Source organism: Amphiprion ocellaris, chromosome 18, assembly GCF_022539595.1.
Source record: "Amphiprion ocellaris isolate individual 3 ecotype Okinawa chromosome 18, ASM2253959v1, whole genome shotgun sequence".
Lineage (NCBI taxonomy): Eukaryota > Metazoa > Chordata > Actinopteri > Pomacentridae > Amphiprion > Amphiprion ocellaris.
Window position 1 is genome coordinate 19732521 of NC_072783.1, and position 19429 is coordinate 19751949.

Here is a 19429-nt window from a genome sequence, read left to right on the forward strand (position 1 = left end):
CAAAAACATTATGAAATGCTCAGTTCCTATAAAGAAAACTTTGAGGGTTCAAACTAGTAAATCAACACTAAACATGGACTTCCCCTTAGCATATCTTATGAGAAATTAACATACTTCCATGTCTAACAGAGCGATTTGCATTTTTAAAAATAAACCTCTGTTAAGGTTTATTATGCATTCATACAATGACAACCCAGTTCTCACATCTAGCTGCCCATCAATGTCTGAATAATGCCTGCTTTACACATAGTTTGTGCAATATTCTGCCTTATATGAAGTATGAAGCTGCAAAACCTATAAATTTGTCATATAGGACTGTAAATGTTGGAGTTAAAACAATTTAATTAAAGTAGAACTTACCATGCAGAACTTTATTTTGTTGTTTGACAGCACTCTTACTGACCCACCTCTGATGATTGCATTTTATAGCACCCCCAGCCTGTAGTACTGATTAATGTTTGCAACAGATAGGCATTGATTTAATCACGTGCAGCCTTATACTGCATTATCTAAGTGAGAACTGGGGTTTTAGCCTGAAGTATTTTGACTTCATAGGTGGGTTTGCCTCAACAGCAGTAAATGACTATTTTAAAATGAAACACACACCAAAACTTAGCCATTCTGTATGCAAATGATCTGACTGCAACATCACTAATTTGTATGTTTTTCATAAAGTGCCTTTATTATGTTGGCTCTTAAAAATTATACAAGACAAGCATTGACTTTGTTCACATTTTGGACAGGGGATGGCTACAAATATTTAGAAATGACATTAGATATTACAAGTCAAAAGCTAACTTTCATTTGAAAATAAATTTTTTAAAAGGTTGTTATATAGCTGACCTAGAAAAGCAGTGCTGGTTCAAATTAGTTTGTAACATGTGCACCATTCTGATCATCAACCCGCTGCAAAGCTAAACAATGATTAGATTTTGGCGATGTGATCCCACTGTTCCCCAAACACAGAAATAAAGACAACTGGGGAAAAAATGATTTGATGTAAAGTTATTTTGAAAAAAATGGTATATTTAAAACTGAAAACTCTCAACTTTGATTTCCACCGCATACATATATAAAAACAAAACAATTCCCTGTTAAGTTGAAATTCATTCTGCAGCAAGAGTCTGTTTTCTTCACACATCTAGATCACTGTATCCGCTGACTTCTTCTGCTGCCTCTTCTTGTTTGGTTTTCCTTCTCTAGGGCTGCAACAGCATCCATACAGGAGAGCGAAGATTGCCAGAGACAGGGTTCCCAGAGCGAACACTCCAATGACCACAAAACCACCCAGTGCCCACGGCTCCCGTTGTAGACGATACAGGAACCACTCCGCCCAGTCCTCCGGTGAGCCTGTTGGTTTCTGCTGCTCTACTAAACTGTACATGGAGCAAGAAACCAGATAAAAGCTCAACTAGAGAAAAAATGACAGTATTATTTGTACAATCAGCTCCCCTCAATAATAGTATTGAATTTCCCTTCGGGGATAAATAAAGTTGTTGTATTGTACTGTAACACTTCATAAAGCTGACAGATGTGCATCACCTGCTCATGATAATACATCTTATAAATCTATAAAGCGTTTCAAAAGCTAAGCTAAAGGTATATTTTTATCAACAAGCTCCACAGTAATCTGCTGATATTTCAGGCTGTTGTCACCCAACGCATTCCTGTTCAAACACTCACCTCTCCACCGCCATGTCCTGCTAAATGATCCTCTCACAGCTCACTGAGTCCTAACAGACGGTGAATAAACTGTAGTGTGTGAGAGCCCAGCTTCAGCTACTGTTTTGATCCACGCACAGCTCCAGAACTATTTAAAAAACCCAGACATTGCAGTTTCCTATCACCCTGTGAACAGAAGAGGCATTCTATAACTCCAAACTCTGAACAGTTCCTGTTGCTTTCCAGGTGACAATGACATTTACTCTGTGTGGGCAAAATGAAAGCAACAGCGCCTGGTTAATGTTTAAACTCAAAATACTGACTGGCAGAGGCAAATAGAAGTCTAATGATAAGGCTTGCACACTTGTTCAGTGTTTCGCTCATGGGATTTAGATGAAATGGTTGTTATTGGAATAAAAACAAGCAGTATTTACAATTATGACCATTTTCACACACCCTCTGCTATCTTTACATATGATCCAACAAACAGAAACATGTATTTGTTTTTCTTGAAATATAATGAACATTTAATACATTTATACAAATAAAAGCAACCAAACATAGCAGACAGTTTCATTCATATAAAGAGAATATACAGATCACATCTTATATTGGCACAACTTTCAAAAACAAACGCTCACAAATTCACCAGCAGAGGGCGCTCTGTCTTTCTCTCTCTTTTTTTGTAGTTCAAAACACATAACTTCAAGTCCAACACACATTTACTTATTGGAATGTACATTTTCATTGTTGTTGTTCACATTCTCAGTGAATGTCAACAGCATACCAAACTACTACATTTGTAATAATGGTGTCTCTGTGACGTTTGAGCACAAATCAGCTTTCTTATATCTTTGTGTCCATGAAATGCAGCCACACAGTGTTTCATTATTCTCCTTTGTGATGAATCTTGATGAGTCGTGCCAGTCTGGTGATTTATATGGATTCCAGTGGCTCTCTGGATGCTGATTCAGTCTTTAACCCAGAGTTGGATACATGGCAATCACCTCTCTGTCTTCCCTTGATTAATCCCATTTGATGCCCTTCAAAGAAATCAGTGGCTCTGAAAAGAATCGTCTACTCATTTACAATGTGTGGCTAAATGCGCTTTGCCATGTGGGTGATTCCATGGAGGGCAGAAAGAAAGGTGAAGGTTGCATTTGTTGGTGGATTCTTGCCTCTGTCTTCTTCTCAGATGGGCTGTAGAGGCTGGACTCTTGAGCCCTGGTATTTTGGCTTCCCACAGCAACAGCAGTGGACGCAGGACAACACGACCATGAAGATAACCATGGCTACAAAGACAGAAGACACAGGGTGGGGTCAGCGCATGTTGGGGGAGGTAATATGAGCCTAGTGAGCACAGAGGGGCATTTAGCAACCACAGAGACGTGTATTTAAAATATGTGGAGGTGGACCTCAATCCAGACGTCTTACCGAAGAAAAATGACACTGAATGATAATGTCCTGCATCTGTTGGATGTGTAAATATGCAAATGTCTGCTAACACAATACTACATACTACACTCACTTAATGACAGTTAGCCAACTGTCATGTGCAAATACACCTAAGTGCAATTCATTTGTGTCTATATTCTTAAATTTGTGTTGTTAGTATCCTTGTGTTCTTCTGTTTTTCTTATTTATATTGTATAATATAGTGTATATATCTTACGTCTTTAATTTATAGATGTGTTTCCTTGATTTTTCTGTGCTGCTGTGATGTTGCAAATTTCCCATTGTGGGACGAATAAAGGATATTCTATTCTATTCTATTCTATTCTATTCTATTCTATTCTATTCTATTCTATTCTATTCTATTCTATTCTATTCTATTCTATTCTATTCCCTTTGCCCTATCAGCTTTATAAGAAAATAATATGCAAGTGTTTAGTTTACAGCACGTCTGGCTTCCCTCAAGTAGCCCGAAAATAAACTGACACTGAGTTTAATCTAAATACCTTCATGCCAACAAATTAAACAAAAGACAGAGAGCCACTTAGATATTCTTGGTCAAAAGTTGCTGAGGTTGGTGGTGGGAGCCGAGGAAGCAGGGAATGTTTCCACAACATTATCTAACATTACCTACAAATTCTGTTTGTAGGTATGCTTTAATGTTTCAAAAATGGTTTTAATCTAATGTTCAAAGAACATTCTAAGGATTTTCTCATTAAAAAAAAAAAAAGATTAGAAGTCTAAAAGTTATCTAAGATGTAATGTTAACTACAACATTAGTAGGATGCTTTTTTTAAAGTTATTTTTTTTGGGCTTTCATGCATTTACTATATAGTACAGTGTAGACAGACAGGAGTGGTGGGGAGACATGCAGCAAAGGGCCATGAGCGGGAATCAAACCCAGGCCACTGCGTCGGGGACCAGCCTCTGTACATGGGTCGGCAGCTTAACCCGTTGAGCTATCTGGACACCCCAGAGGACGCTTTTAGGATGTTGTAAGGGCCATAGATTATAGAGGGAAAACATTGGTAAACCAATATTCAGATGACAGAGCATTTTAAAAAAACATTACGTAAATGAAGGTAGATCATTTTGCCTGCAATATTCTGAAGCTGTTTTCCAGACATTGCTGAGGTAACACATTATAGAACACTTTTCCTACATCAGTGTGACATGACAACATAAGGAGGATATTCTCAATGCAACATTCAGAAAATGTTTTAAGAAGGCTAGGGAATAATGTTCTAATAATGTTATCAGCAAACATTTTTAGAATGTCTTTACAGAATGCTATCCTATTGTTAATAAGAACTGGGAGTGAGTTTGGGAAATAATATGCCAAACATGTAGGTTACAGTCCTGCTCATAACTTAAGTCATTTAAATGTCACTGAATGCATCTGTGTCTAAAAACTGAAGCTCAAAACTCACCAACAAACAGGATGAGCACAAAGAAGGCTCCCAGCTCCAGCGAAGTTGCTTGTGGGAGACCCTGCAGTTTGGTCCACACCTTCTGAAGAATATCCATCATCTCATTTTTCGCATCCATGCTGACTTTCAGATGCAGGTGAGGCAAGACAAGATGCAGTAATGGCTGAGGCTTTTCTTTCGAAGCAAACGGGCATCTGCAGAACTTGTTTCACTTGAAAAAGAGAGGATGATAAAGTGAATGAATGAGTGTTGTACTGTCTTGAGCAAAATGCTCTGGATGTAGACAAGTTATTTTCATCTTCAGCTCCACCCTTCGCTACTGTGATTTTATACTCCCACCCTGCAATTACCCCTCAAGCCTAACATGCATCCTTGATCCCTAAATACTCCATGTGCTCTGCGAGTACTCACTCATTACGTATCAGCACCCCTACTTAGCCAACTGATGAACTTCCTGCATGTGTAGGTGTATGGATATGCCATCTGACTATGTTGTGTTTGTTTGTGGACAGATTGTGTGTGACCCCTTGTTCAAGGCTTGTACACTTGTATCCACACACAGGAGAAAGCACTCTGCATCTTCAGTTTAATTATAAACAAGGCTAACTATTATAGGCCTGGCATTTCAAAACTGAGGCCTGTCATCATTACTGGAGCAGCTGTGTGTGGGTGAGATCGTATACAGGCTGATACTAGACAGGGTGTGCAGGGGATAAGGGCACAGGGCTGTGGCTAAAGAACAGGACATGAAACAGCCAGTTTTGAGAGATAAATTCTGAATGGACATGTGTGTCAGCAATGAACACAGGAATTCATTTGATTCATTAGAAGCTCTTGTATTTCGTATTTATTCACCAAAAAGAGAGAGAAAATGGTTTAAAATATCTTGCATTCCTTGCTTAAAATACAATCAGTAGAGCATCTACCTCTAGGCCGCTTCAGTACATACACAGCAAATCAATATTTTACTCTCTTCACTACATAGAACTACACTATGCTTCCCTGTGAAGCCAGAGAGCAACACAAGCCTTGAAGTTGAAACTGAATTAGTCATAGAGAGCTAATAATGCCTTGTTTTAAAACTTTTTAGGCTGATTAGAACTTGAAATCTTTGAAATCACCTGTATAATATCGAAAAACACTTGCATGCATGCTTCTTTTGAATAATCCTGATGAAATCTTAAGTAAATGTGTTTGCTTCTTAAATTTTAGTTTTTTTTCTTATACATTATACACTATGTGGTTCATAGTGTGCCTCTGTTTTGCAATACTGTCTGACATTTATTATTAATACTGAAGCTACATATACAAATATGTGTACTACCATTCAGAAGTTTGGGGTCACGTAGAAATGTCCTTATTTTTGAAAGAAAAGCATTTTTTTTCAATGAAATAACATTAAATTAATCAGAAATCCAGTCTAGACATCGTTAGTGGGGTGAATGACTATTCTAGCTGGAAATGGCTGATTTTTAATGGAATATCTACATAGGAGTACAGAGGAACATTTCCAACATCCATCACTCCTGTGTTCTAATGCTACATTGTGTTAGCTAATGGTGTTGAAAGGCTGATTGATGATTAGAAAACCCTCGTGCAATTATGTCAGCACATGAATAAAAGTGAGTTTTCATGGAAAACATGAAATTGTCTGGGTGACCCCAAACTTTTGAATGGTAGTGTAGAAATAAAGTGTTATTTTAATAGGAAGCTTTACTCTTAGGTAGCTTAGCAAAGTTACGTAGAATGACAGTTACTGCTGCTATGTTAAGCTAGCTAAACAGCACTCTAGAAAGTTGTTATTCTCATGACAGACTTTGGCATTCTCTTACACCTTACAGCCTTATAATATACGTGATGACAAACCGAACGATTAAGATGGTGATTATTTTAATAATAGCAACATGAAAATCAGTAATTACGCTTAATTTTTTTTTAAACCAAAGTCGTGGCTTTCTCAACAGCTAAGCTAATGCTAGCTTCTACTTTCAATAATGCTAGTTAGCTCTTCAGTGAACTCTACAGGTCCTGCTTAACTAATGCGAGACAGGCATTACACGTTACACCGCTTATGGAACGGACAAATAAATATCATTTGAAGTAAATTTTAAAATACCAGTTTTTCATTTTCCTAAATAAACTTATTATTTGACTCTAAACTAGACCGTCTGCTGTACCTTGGAGCGCCTGTCGCTTGTGTTGCTAGGCAACAGAATTAAAACAACAGTGACAGTTAGCAGACCCACCATAGACTGAAACCCACATGGATCTCACTGTTATCAGTAGTTAGGAGTTATTATTACATGAAATCTAGTAATTTTAAAAAATGATTATTTACAAATTGATTCATTTCTAAAGCTACATTTCCATTTATATATTTTGGATGGATAATTATATACGTGCATTTGTTATTATTTAATGTGTGTACAAATACCCTAATGTTCTGAGTAGTTATCTGACATCTTATTTTTATTCTAAGATATACATATTTTGTCAGTTTTCATGCCTTTGTATAACTTTCTCAATTTTCTTCTTTCTGTATTATTACATATGTATATTAGCATTTTCTCCTTAGCTAAACCTCATTGCTTATATACTGTACCATCTATACTCTACCACGTACTACTGCATTTACTGCACTATATCTTTTACAATATATGTGCAACTGTAATGAAGATATTAAACTGAAAAACATATCTGATTAAACTATTTTATAGTGTACATTTTGATCGATAGATAGATAGATAGATAGATAGATAGATAGATAGATAGATAGATAGATAGATAGATAGATAGATAGATAGATAGATAGATAGATAGATAGATAGATAGATAGATAGATAGATAGATAGATAGATAGATAGATAGCTTTATTTGTCATTGCACACTTTCATATACAATGATGCGTTGTATTGCAAAAACTGTGCAAAAAGGAAATAACATTCTGATCAACACAGGAAATAAAATAATTATTCAGAAACGTTTCGCTGATGTTTTGTTTCTAGATGTTGTTGATCAGTTCAGGAAGTGTTTAAATTGCACACGGCTGTCAGTTTGAGATAGGTTTTTTGTGTGTGTTTGTGTGGGTTCGTGGTTGTTTTGCTTGTCTCATCAAGATTTTGTTTATAGATAAAACATCAGTCTACAGTTCTTACAGGAAGAACCAAATTTCCTGATATTACTATGTTGTGCAAGTCCACAGGATATCATGTTTTTAAAAATGCTGTCCTTAAAATGTCCTAATATTTCAATATTTCCAGTAGCTATATACACATGCACATGCATTTCTATTTGGCACCTATAAATTGATGTTTCTGTCTGGTTTTCTGGCAGCTCCTGCAGCTGATCTCCACCACCTGCCAGAGTTGAAGAATGTGTGACCTCTGCTCTTTACTCCCTCTTTACTCTTGTCTTTGTCCTTCCACTGCGCTCCCACATTATGTTTCATAAGCAGCAGGACACAGTCAAACAGGGATCAAAACATGCAGAAGAAGTCTTGATAAAGAGGACAATGCTTTCTTTGAAACTAGTGTAAATAAGTCGGTGTCCTCAGTAGGCCTTTGCGGTTGTTTTTCTTCCCTTCCTATGCTGTAGTATTTGCATATTGCCAAGCAAAAACTTAGTATAAAGCCTGTTCTTGACATGCATTGCAAATGATAGCCTGTTTTTTAAACTTATATGAATAAAGACTGCATAAAGCGCATTGACACATGTAAAACACAGGCTCTTACCTCTGCAGTGAACGTGTGCAGCTTCAGAGTGAGTGTCACTGTTTCCATCTCTGAACTCTTCTCTGAAAGGAGAACCAAACTCAGCAATGCATAAAACTGTCGCCACGATGTTTCACAGACTTCTTCTTGTTTTCACCCTCCCCCTTCTCTTTCTCCCTTTTTCTCAAGTTTTGTTTGTGGCGCCTGCTGCTCTCAGGCTCTTCATCTAATTAGCCTGTTCCAGTTCAGCCTGAGACACCAGCTCTGGAGGTAATTTGACTCTTTGAGCAGATCAGCAGCCGTTCCTGTACAACTGTTCCTTCTGCAGCCTTGCTCCACTTTCTCCTCCTGTTCTCTGGGAGTTTGTGTACGTCCCTCTCCTCCTCCTGTTCCACCCTCCCTCTCCTTCCTCTCCTTCCTCTTCCCAAATCGACTCCTCCACTGCTGCTTTCGCTGTCTCTCACTCCCCCTCACCCTCTGTGCTGTCTGTATATCTGAACACTCATTCACTGTTTTTTTTTCCTCCTGTCTCTCTCTCTCTGTTGCTACAGACCAGCTGTGCCAGGGCCTCCTTTTTTGTCTTCAGTCGCCGTGGAGACGAGGCCCTTTCTAAAAGGAGCAGGGGGTGGTGGTGGTTGTGTGCAGCCGTCTGGTGTCCTGCCAGCTGACTCCCATATTTCTTAAGAGCATGTTCTTCTGCATTTGCTGTTGATTCCCTCATGTTTCCTCCACGTGCACACGCTCAAAGTAATGCAGGAGACATTTGTAAGAGTGGAGGTGCGGCTGATTTTTCCCCTGCAAGTTCCTCCTCCATCTATACCAGAGGTTGGGGTGTGACGAAGAATGAAAGGAACAATGAGGCCTTTTCTGTTGCTTTGCTGTTGTTTATATTCCGAAATACCTTTCTGGTTTGTGCATGTTCTCCATTGTTTTGGTGGGTTTTTTTTATGAAAAATGTGAACCAGCTTTCATGAAAGCCAGTAGAGTGGGGGTGCTTCAGAGGATATTTCGACATTCCAGGCCGAGCTGATTCATCCACAAATGGAGGTTACTCATTTCCCAAAAGTTTATCGCAGCACAACACATAGTTCCTGGACTGGAAATGTGTTGTAGTGGAATGTTTTGAAAGACGATGCCTTGAATACTGGGTCTTGATCAGAGCTCCTTGTGTTGTGTTCTGCAAAAACATACAGATGGGTGACAAGTTAAAAGGAAAACCTGAACCCTTGACCTCTATGGCGAGGGGACGTGTTTCACTGATCACCGTAATGTTGTGATGAAGTGTTTCACATGCTGTGGCCTTTACAGTCACCTGATCTCAACACAGCTGAACACCCTTAAGAGAGATTCTGGGTTGATGTGTTTGACAACACTCTGCACCACCATCATCAAAACATAAAATGAGAAATAGGAAAGTGGCTTTCATCCCTCCAGTAGCACTCCAGAGACTTGGAGAATCAATGCAATGGTGTACTGAAGCTGTACTAGCAGCAAATGGTGGCCCAACACCTTATGATGGTTTTTCCTTTAATTTGTCATCAATCAAACATTTTTGTATGGTGGAGGATCGGGTTTCAACTGTTACACACTTAATGGGAGCCACTAATTACATTTGCAACAAATACATTTCAGCCCTTCTATCAGCACCTTCTCCAAGTACATCTACCACATGGATCGCTTTTGGTTCTTTGGAATTTATGATGGAATAATTCTTTCTTTTCAAAAATTTCTGACCTTCAAACATGCAGGAATATGAATATGGGTGTTACTTTGTGGTCCATATTTTCCTCCAGCACTTGTAGAATATAAGCTGTAAGCTATAACCTGGTTAGGCTTTACTTTATTATGTTTGGTCGCTAGCTGTACCTCCCATTCTCTTTTGCATTTGTAAATGGTCTGCACTTAAGGAATAATGACATGAAATAATATATTTTTTCTGTCCTATATTTTCTATTCTCCTTGTTCTGAGTTGAAAAAGTGCTATTATAACACCACTCGTGTTTGTCTTCTTGTACAGACGTCTTGTTGGTCATCACTGTCAAAACAACGAAAATACAAACAGCAAAACCAGTCTGGGCTGCAATGCAGTGCATTTGCGTGCAATGGCGAAAATATATTTTTGTGCATGCGTGCCTGATGTTTGGTAGCAGAGTGAAATTCTGTGCTCAAACATTTTGTGCACATGAAGAGGAGAGAGATAACAGCATGGTTATCAGCCCCATAATCCCATTTATAGTGGTCCAAAACTGCCTTCTGTGTTTTGTTCATTTCCCCCACGTTTAACGGCACTTATCCTTCACCACAGCTGTGCCATTAGCTGAAAAAAAGCTCATCCATTAACTCACAGTCAGACTGACGGTACATAAACTACCAGTCGAAAATCTGGACACACCTTCTCATTCCACGTCTATTTAATTATTTTATACATAGTAGATTAATACTGAAGACATCCAAGCTATAAAAGAATACATATGGAATTGTATTGTAAACAAAAAAGTGTTAATCTTCAGTATTCATCTACAATGTAGAAAACAATACAAATAAATAAACAGAATGGAATGAAGGTGTGTCCAAACTTTTGACTGGCAGTGTATGTATTGAGGTAAATAACACACATTGCTTTCACCACACTAAACATCCACTTGAGTTGCAAAACTGGCCGTTTTCTGTCTGACTGTAACCAAGACAGAGCTGCTCTTAACTCTGTCTGTTTTGAATCAGACCTGTTTTAGCCCTCAGTCACATTTTTCCTGTTTACTGTAACCAGAGTTTGATGACTTTTCATTTGTGTTGCAATGCAGTGATTAATCCGTGGAGGAAGATGCCACTTCTGAAAAGTCGGCCACTTCTGGAAAATTCATTGGAATGTCACATGCTGTCATGGCACAGTAATCAGTGAAGTCACTGCAGGTCAGATCTGCCTCTGCTGCGCCCCAAAAAACGTCCCATTGCACTCATCTCAACAACAGCTGGTATAGATAAGGCAGCTATTTTCAGAATGTGTTTGCCCGACCAAGTTATTCAGCCACAAACCTCAGAGGACACGTCGCCTCACAGCCATCAGTCCTCGCAGAGCGGCAGACTGCCAGAAAGAGTGAAAACAGCTCTTCTGACTGGATCTCCAGCCTGAGTCTGGTCACCATCTGTAGCTCCAGTGTCTCATCAAGGCTATAGATATCTCTGCTCTGTGGGGGAGTCATGTTAGTGGATTTCAAACAGATCAATGTTAACTCTGTTGCAGCGGCACAGAAACATAAACCACATACACGTAAGCACATCCTACATTTGATATGTTTTCATAACTTAGGGCTCCAAAGATGTCTTTTTTGTTCTGACAACCACTGCGTTATTGGCCTGAAAAGCACATGGCTCCGTCCCAATCCTTTATAAATAGTTGCAGGACTTGCTATAGGGGATTTAATGACCCACCTCTCATGGAACAGTGACATAGAAATAGCTCTTATTGTGTAAAATGCACTAGTGTAGTGGTTTTCTGAAGAAAGTCCTGAGGAATTAAAGACAGGAGCAATGTGCTGAGTTCAACTGTAATACTGTGATATTTACATTTATTTGAATGTCATTTATTCCAACTTTGACTCAGAGAGAGAACAGAATATAATGCTAACCTAAAGATTAGTTAAATATATATAATATGTTTATCCATATCTTACTGAATAATGTAATCATAACAAGGAATTGCTTCCAAGGGAGTAACAGATGGAAGTAATATCTGAAGTAGGTATGATTAGTGTAAAACACCAGCTCGCCATCTAGTGGTCTAAATAACACATAACACTGCTTCAGCTGACTGAGCTGCATCATTTTCAGAACTACACAGTTCGTTCAGCACCTATTCCTGCAAAACTCTATTTCCAATGCAGGTTCAAGGAGCTACTAGCAAATTCTGGGACGTAACGTATTATTTACACCGCATTTCGTTTGCATTTACTGAGAGAAGTGGATCAAACCTCACTGACAGTTCAGCACTGACCAATATGTGCTCAGATCAGAGTAAATCAAACACAGAAGTAGTTTTTTTCAAATTCAAATAAAAATATTAGACTATTTTATATTAACTTGTTTTTATCATCCTTGTTAAACCCAAACAGAAAAAAATAGCAAAATACTACATAAATAATAAATAATATATGTAACATATACTACCAGTCAAAAGTCTGTACGCACTTTCTCACTCAATGCTTTTTTATTTCATTATTTTCTACATTGTAGATTAATACTGAAGAGATCAAAACTATAAAATAATATATATGGAATTATGTTGCAATCAAGAAAATGTGAATGTTCGGTATTAATCTACAATGTAGAAAATAATACAAATAAATAAAAAGCATTGAATGAGAAGGTGTCAGGCTGGCAGCTGCCAGATCTAGATAGAGCTCTCTCTCCCTCTCCCTCTCCCTCTCTCTCCTCCTCTTTTTCCTTTCTAGGTTGTTCCTGGGAGTAATTGCTGCACCAGGTGTCTCACATCACCCTCATCAGCCGCTTCAGGAGCAGGTGGAAACGCTGCCAATCAGACCTCACTCTCTCAGCATTTAAGCAGACGCTACTCACCTCTCAGTGCCGGATCGTGATACAGCCTGTACTGGTTTACTCGCACTCAACAGTTTAAAGTTCTCTGTATTTCACGTACCTGTAGTGACATTGTTTGTTTTCCTTCGTCATAGTTTTGGCTCTACCTGCTCCTGCCTGGTCTCACCTGGATTCTTCGCCGTCTTCCTCACTCGGGGTTGATTCATCACAGCCGTTCCTTGGCGTCCACTTGATACCTACCTGCTGTCTCAAGTTCACCTGAGGTCCTCCAGTGTGAACCCGGTCCGAGCATCTACCTAGTTTCAGTCTGTGAAAGTTTAGCGAAGTTATTCTGAGTGGCATTTTTGTGCCCTTTTGTTACTGTTTAGTTAGAGTCTCTAGAAGAGTGCATTCGAGACCATTGTTATGTTAGGATTTAGAGCTTTGTAGTTTTAGTGAAGTTTCGTAAAAACCTTTCTTGCCTGGGTATTACCCACAGTGAGTTCGCGTCTTAAGTTGTTGTTGGTCCGCCTCACCACTAGTAGTGTTAGAGTGCTCATCTCGAGTATAGTGTAGACCAGTTTCGATCCTTGTTTTGGATTGTAGTAAAATCTGTTTGTGAATAAACTGTTAAATCGCTTCAGCGTGTCTGCTTGTTTCCTGCGCCTGAGCTCCCACTGAAACCGTAACAGAAGGTGGGTCCAAATTGTTGACTTTTAGTGTGCATATACTATACATACATATATATAATAATAATTGAAAAAACTAAAACTGATGTATTTTTCCAACAGTGCGTTTTAAAAGGCTAACTGATGATTAGAAAACCCTTGAGCAATTATGTTAGCACATGAATAAAAATGTGAATTCTCATGGAACACATGAAATTGTCTGGGTGACCGCAAACTTTTGAAGGGTATTTTATATAAACTCTTCACAAGAATAAAGTGCATTAGAACAGTCAAAATAAGAAAAAAAGAAAAACACACAAAAAAGAATGAATTTCTGAATTTAATTTGAAGCCACAAAAAAGAGCATTGAATTCAGGCAAAGGAGGAATTCTCAGGTTGCTTTGAATAGAAAATACACTTTCCTTCATCCTTTTTTCCTCATTCACTGGCTAAATGTATACATCCCTGTGGGCAAAGCAGCTCTGACCCATCGCAACATGGACACAGGACCTCTGGTGCTGCAAAAATGTTTAGGTGTGGTGGTGTGTGCACAGATAAGACCCACATAAACACCAGAATCCAAAGTTTCACAGCAAAACACTAGATTGTAAGTGAATGAGATAATCGATGTAATGGTTACGCTTCACCTGTCAGCGGTGTTAAAGGTTTAACTGGTGCATTGGTGCATGTTTTCTTTAATGAACTCCAGTGTTGCTATTTGAAAGAATGACACATCAACCCACCCAGCCCTACATACTCTATCCCCTCTCCCCACCGCTCCCTGCACAGCTGTTACAGACAGATGTGTTGCACATTATGAGGCTGTGAGGTAACTGTGTTTACATTCTTTTATTCACTTTTTGGCACAGATTGTAGACAAGCAATCCAGTAAAAATCATTCAAGACTCAGTGCAGCATGTTCCCTCACTGACCCATGACACGGCCTGTTGTGTTCAATGGGACTCGGTCAATGGTCTCTATAGTGGAGTTGTCTTTTTACTGCACAGCACCAGTATGAGTGTGTTCTGTTAAGCCGCGATTCCACAAGCACCTACTCGCCGCGGTGCTGCTCGGCTCGTCTTTGTTTGCGAGCGTTTCCATATGGATTAGTGCATGGTATCAGGCACGATTTTCCGTACCTCCTCGGCTGAGGTTCCAACCGAGATGAAGTGAGCCGAGATGTGACGTCTACATAGTGCAGGCCACTGACTGGACAGGAGTGCAGCCCACTGATTGGACAGGGAGTGACGACACACGAGAGCGACTCCAGCACGAAAACAAAACCGGTGTTCCAGTTTAACTGGTGATCAGGTTAACTGGCAATAGTTTCCGTCTCCAGATGTTTCGTCCGCAGATTCGTCACAATCAGACCTGGATTTACGTGAAATAAAGATACCAGATAAAGAAGACCTCACCGAAAATCGTTGGCATCACTACTTAACAAAGTCTATATCCATGTAAATATCATCTACAGACAGTAAAAAGAAACGTGCGGGCCGAAATAAAAAACACATATTTTTCAAGTACGGTGAGAGGATTCGAAACCACGTAATCCAGCGATAAAAATTGAGACCACCATTTTACTCGTGCTACTGATCAGCTCTGCAAGCATTCCGCTTCTGATTTTTCTGGCTCTCCTCAAGTCCACAATGATCTCTTTTGTTTTGATGGTATTCATCACCAGGTCACTTTCAGAGCACCAGCTGACCAGGTGCTGGACCTTCTCTCTCAGGATGAATCTCTACCTGATAAATATTATAATTTTAATGTTCTCTAAATTTAACGTCTTTCTGCAGGTTTCAGGGCTCTCAGGATGAATCTCTACCTGATAAATGTTATAATTCTGATGTTTTTCCTCTAAATTTAGCATCTTCCTGCAGGTTTTGGTGTAATTTCTCAGTTTTTCGTCTAAATTTAATGTCTTTCTTCAGGTTTCAGGGCTCTCGGGATGAATCTCTACCTGATAAAAGTTGTTATTTTGATGTTTTCCTCTAAATTTAGCATCTTTCTGCAGGTTTCAGGGCTCTCAGGGTGAATCTCTACCTGATAAAAGTTATTTTGATGTTTTCCTCTAAATTTAGCATCTTTCTGCAGGTTTCAGGATGAATCTCTACCTGATAAATGTTGTTATTTTCATGTTTTTCCTCTAAATTTAGCATCTTTCTGCAGGTTTTAGGATGAATCTCTGCCTGATAAATGTTGTTATTTTCATGTTTTTCCTCTAAATTTAGCATCTTTCTGCAGGTTTTAGGATGAATCTCTGCCTGATAAATGTTATAATTCTGATCTTTTCCTCTAAATTTAACGTCTTTCTGCAGGTTTTACGATGAATCTCTCCCTGATAAATGTTATAATTCTGATGTTTTCCTCTAAATTTAACGTCTTTCTGCAGGTTTCAGGACGAGTCTCTACCTGATAAATGTTGTTATTTTGATGTTTTTCCTCTAAATTTAGCATCTTCCTGCAGGTTTCAGGGCTCTCGGGATGAATCTCTACCTGATTAATGTTGTTATTTTGATGTTTTCCTCTAAATTTAGCATCTTTCTGCAGGTTTCAGGGCTCTCGGGATGAATCTCTACCTGATTAATGTTGTTATTTTGATGTTTTTCCTCTAAATTTAGCATCTTCCTGCAGGTTTCAGGGCTCTCGGGATGAATCTACCTGATAAATGTTGTTATTTTGATGTTTTCCTCTAAATTTAGCATCTTCCTGCAGGTTTCAGGGCTCTCGGGATGAATCTCTACCTGATTAATGTTGTTATTTTGATGTTTTCCTCTAAATTTAGCATCTTTCTGCAGGTTTCAGGGCTCTCGGGATGAATCTCTACCTGATTAATGTTATAATTCTGATATTTTTCTCATAAATTTAACATCTTCCTGCAGGTTTTGGTCTAATTTTGAATTTTTCTCTCTAAATTTAACGTCTTCCTGCAGGTTTCAGGGTGAATCTCTGCCTGATAAATGATATAATTATGTTTTTCCTCTAAACTTGATGTCTTCCTGCCAGTTTTGGTGTAATTTCTCAGTTTTTCCTCTAAATTTACCATCTTCCTGCAGGTTTCAGGGCTCTCAGGTTGAATCTCTACCTGATAAATGTTATAATTCTGATATTTTTCTTATAAATTTAAGATCTTTCTGCAGGTTTCAGGGCTTTCAGGATGAATCTCTACCTGATAAAATTTGTTATTTTCATGTTTTTCCTCTAAACTTGATGTCTTCCTGCAGGTTTTGGTGTAATTTCTCAGTTTTTCCTCTAAATTTAGCATCTTTCTGCAGGTTTCAGGATGAATCTCTGCCTGATAAATGTTTTCGAACCTTCTGAAAGGTGACAATCTTCCTGTTTTTACAGTTTCTTACTAGAGGAGGGCAGGTTTTGTTTTTTTTTTTTTTACTTGGGGAGGGCAACTTTAGGAGTAGTTTTAATGAGAGCAGGTTTGGGGCTGGTTTTACTTTGAGGGCAGATTTGGGGGTAGTTTTACTCAGGGACGGCAGGTTTAAGGGCAGTTTTACTTGTTGAGGGCAGGTTTTGGGCTGTCTTTTACTTGGTGAGGATAGATTTGGGGCAGTTTTACTTGATGAGGACAAGCTTTGGGCTATTTTTTACTTGATGGGGGTAGATTTGGGGGCAGTGTTATTCGTTGAGGGCAGGTTTAGGGGCAGTTTCACTTGTTGAGGGCATTTTTTGGGCTTTTTTTACTTGGTGAGGGCAGGTTTGGGGGTAGTTTTACAAGAGGATATGAGGTTTTGGGCTACTTTTCACCCAGGGTGGTAGATTTGGGGACAGTTTTCCTTGGTGAGGAAAGGTTTTGGGCTGTCTTTTGCCCGGGGCCGGTAGATTTGGGGGTAATTTTTCTCATTGAGGGCAGGTTTGGGGGTAATTTTTCTAGGTAAGTGTCAATTAGGAGTGAAATTTTGGCCCTTTTTTTTTTTTTAATCCAGGGGAGGGCAGGTTTGAGGCAGTTTTACTTGGTAAGGGTAGATTTGGGGGCAGTTTTACCCAGGGAGAGCAGGTGTAAGGGTACTTTTACTCGAAAAGGGCAGGTTTTGGGGTGGTTTTACTTGGTAAGGCTAGTTTAGGGGGCAGTTTTACCTGGGGAAGACAGGTTTTGGGCTGTTTTTTTTACCAGCTCCATTAAGTTATGTGAACTTGTTTGTGTTCTTTATCTCAAATTGTCATGGTAAGTTTTGAATGTTGAACTCATTTATAAGTTTTAGAAAATTAAAGTTAAAGTAATTAATTGTCTTAACTATTTGTAAGTTTTATCAGGACCTTCAGTGTTGATTTAACTTATTTCTGTAAGTTATACCTTGAAAAAAGAAATGGGGTGCTGGGTGGAGGGAGAGGAGGGTCCTGCAGAAGAAATACCATAATTTTGGGATTAGTCAAAAATAAAACTGTAAAGCTATGATATCAAATAATTATCGTGCTCACCAGTTCTCTAAATTGGACAAACCATCGTATTTCAACCACAACTTAATTATTGACAAACAATATAGAAAACAGCGTGGACTACTTCCAGCGGCGGAGGGACACCTTTTTCCCGCTAGCTGCAATCAGACGCAGTGACGCAGCAGAGTGCAACTGACCAGGGCGGAGGGATACGTCATTCTGCTGGGAGAAGAGACACGGCGAGGAGGTAAGTTATCTTCTGAAAGTGCATGTGAGTTTTTGTCGATAAAATTTAATAACAATGTCATTTTCTTCTGTGATAAAATGGAGTAAAGTCAGCACATTGACAGAGCTTTGCGAATATGACTACATTTTTGTGTTTTTCTCTGTGCTAATCCATCCCGTTAGTCGAAGTTTGAAATGGCGCATTAGTAAATTACACCAAAGTTGTCCATGGGGGACGTATTTTAGTTGACGGGCGTTCATTTAGGTTACAAATGCTTCCGACGTGACAGGAGCAATTAAAAAAAAACTTTTGAACTCAACATTTGCCTGCAAGGAACTGCTGGCTAACGTTACCCATTTGTTAGTTAGCTAGTTTGGACACAGTCACGGTAAAATAGTGCTGGATATATTCTGGTATGCCCGCGAAAACTGAGTCACGTCACGCACCCCCTCCCCCCACCTAGAGTCGGCTCGCTTTTTAGCCGTCGGCGCCGTAAGTTTTAACTTATGTAATAACACGTTAATAAAGTCTAAAGACTTGGACGCTTATATTTACTGCATATAGTCAACGTATTTGTCGATGGTCCGAGTGTTTGAGGGGAGGCATTTGTGTTTGTACGGCGTATCGTAATGAAACGAGCTGAAATACCCTTAATTTCTTGCATTGACGCGCCGCTTTTGATCCACCGCCGCGCGCGCTCTCTATTCATCCTCTTGCTCGCGCTATCACAACCGAGCTCCCTCTCGAGACCGCAGCTGCTCTGTGAATGAACATCGGTATCAGGTTGCAGCACTGTCTGAATTGTGTGTGACTTGTCGAGTTTATTCTGCTTTTCCTAATGACCCTACAATCTACAGTTAATTTTATTTTTCATTCAATCTGGTGGTTATTAAATTGATTATTCCATAAAAGGTCAGAAAATAGTTGGTGAGTTTGTGCTGTTCCCGTCAGGCCGCAGGTACATCCTGCCAAGATGCAGGACAGACTCAAGCATTCTTTTGTCCCTGCTGCAATTGTCCTGCTAAACAAGTGACTGACTAATCTGTTCTTCCTATTTATTGTTGTCGTCTGTGCTTTATGTAACTGGTACTCCGCGATTGTTGTGACTCTTGTTCTGCTGACTGTAGAGTGATTTGCCCCACGGGGACAATAAAAGATTCCTTGATCCTTGAATAATATTGATAAAATTCTTAATCACAGCTTCATTAAGTGCATGGTGACACCCTCAAATTTGTCCCAAATAGATTATTTTCACTCACATTAAACAAAACATTGGAGCACTTTTTTTTTTTTTTTAAATTTGGAAGCTTGTAAAAGGGAAATTTGGGGAAATTAATTTTCTTTATTTTTATTGATTGAATA

General features: G+C 39.1%; 1 long non-coding RNA gene across 1 annotated transcript; it reads right to left on the reverse strand.

Annotated features, from left to right (window-relative positions):
• Window positions 1-655: 655 nt before the first annotated feature.
• LOC111570563 (uncharacterized) lies at window positions 656-12002 on the reverse strand. The gene is made up of 5 exons (XR_002746282.3): window positions 11288-12002; window positions 8276-9431; window positions 4545-4755; window positions 1684-2954; window positions 656-1376 (listed from the first exon to the last, which is right to left on the reverse strand). It is a non-coding gene; the product is annotated as an uncharacterized LOC111570563 (long non-coding RNA).
• Between the last annotated feature and the right edge of the window lie 7427 nt (window positions 12003-19429).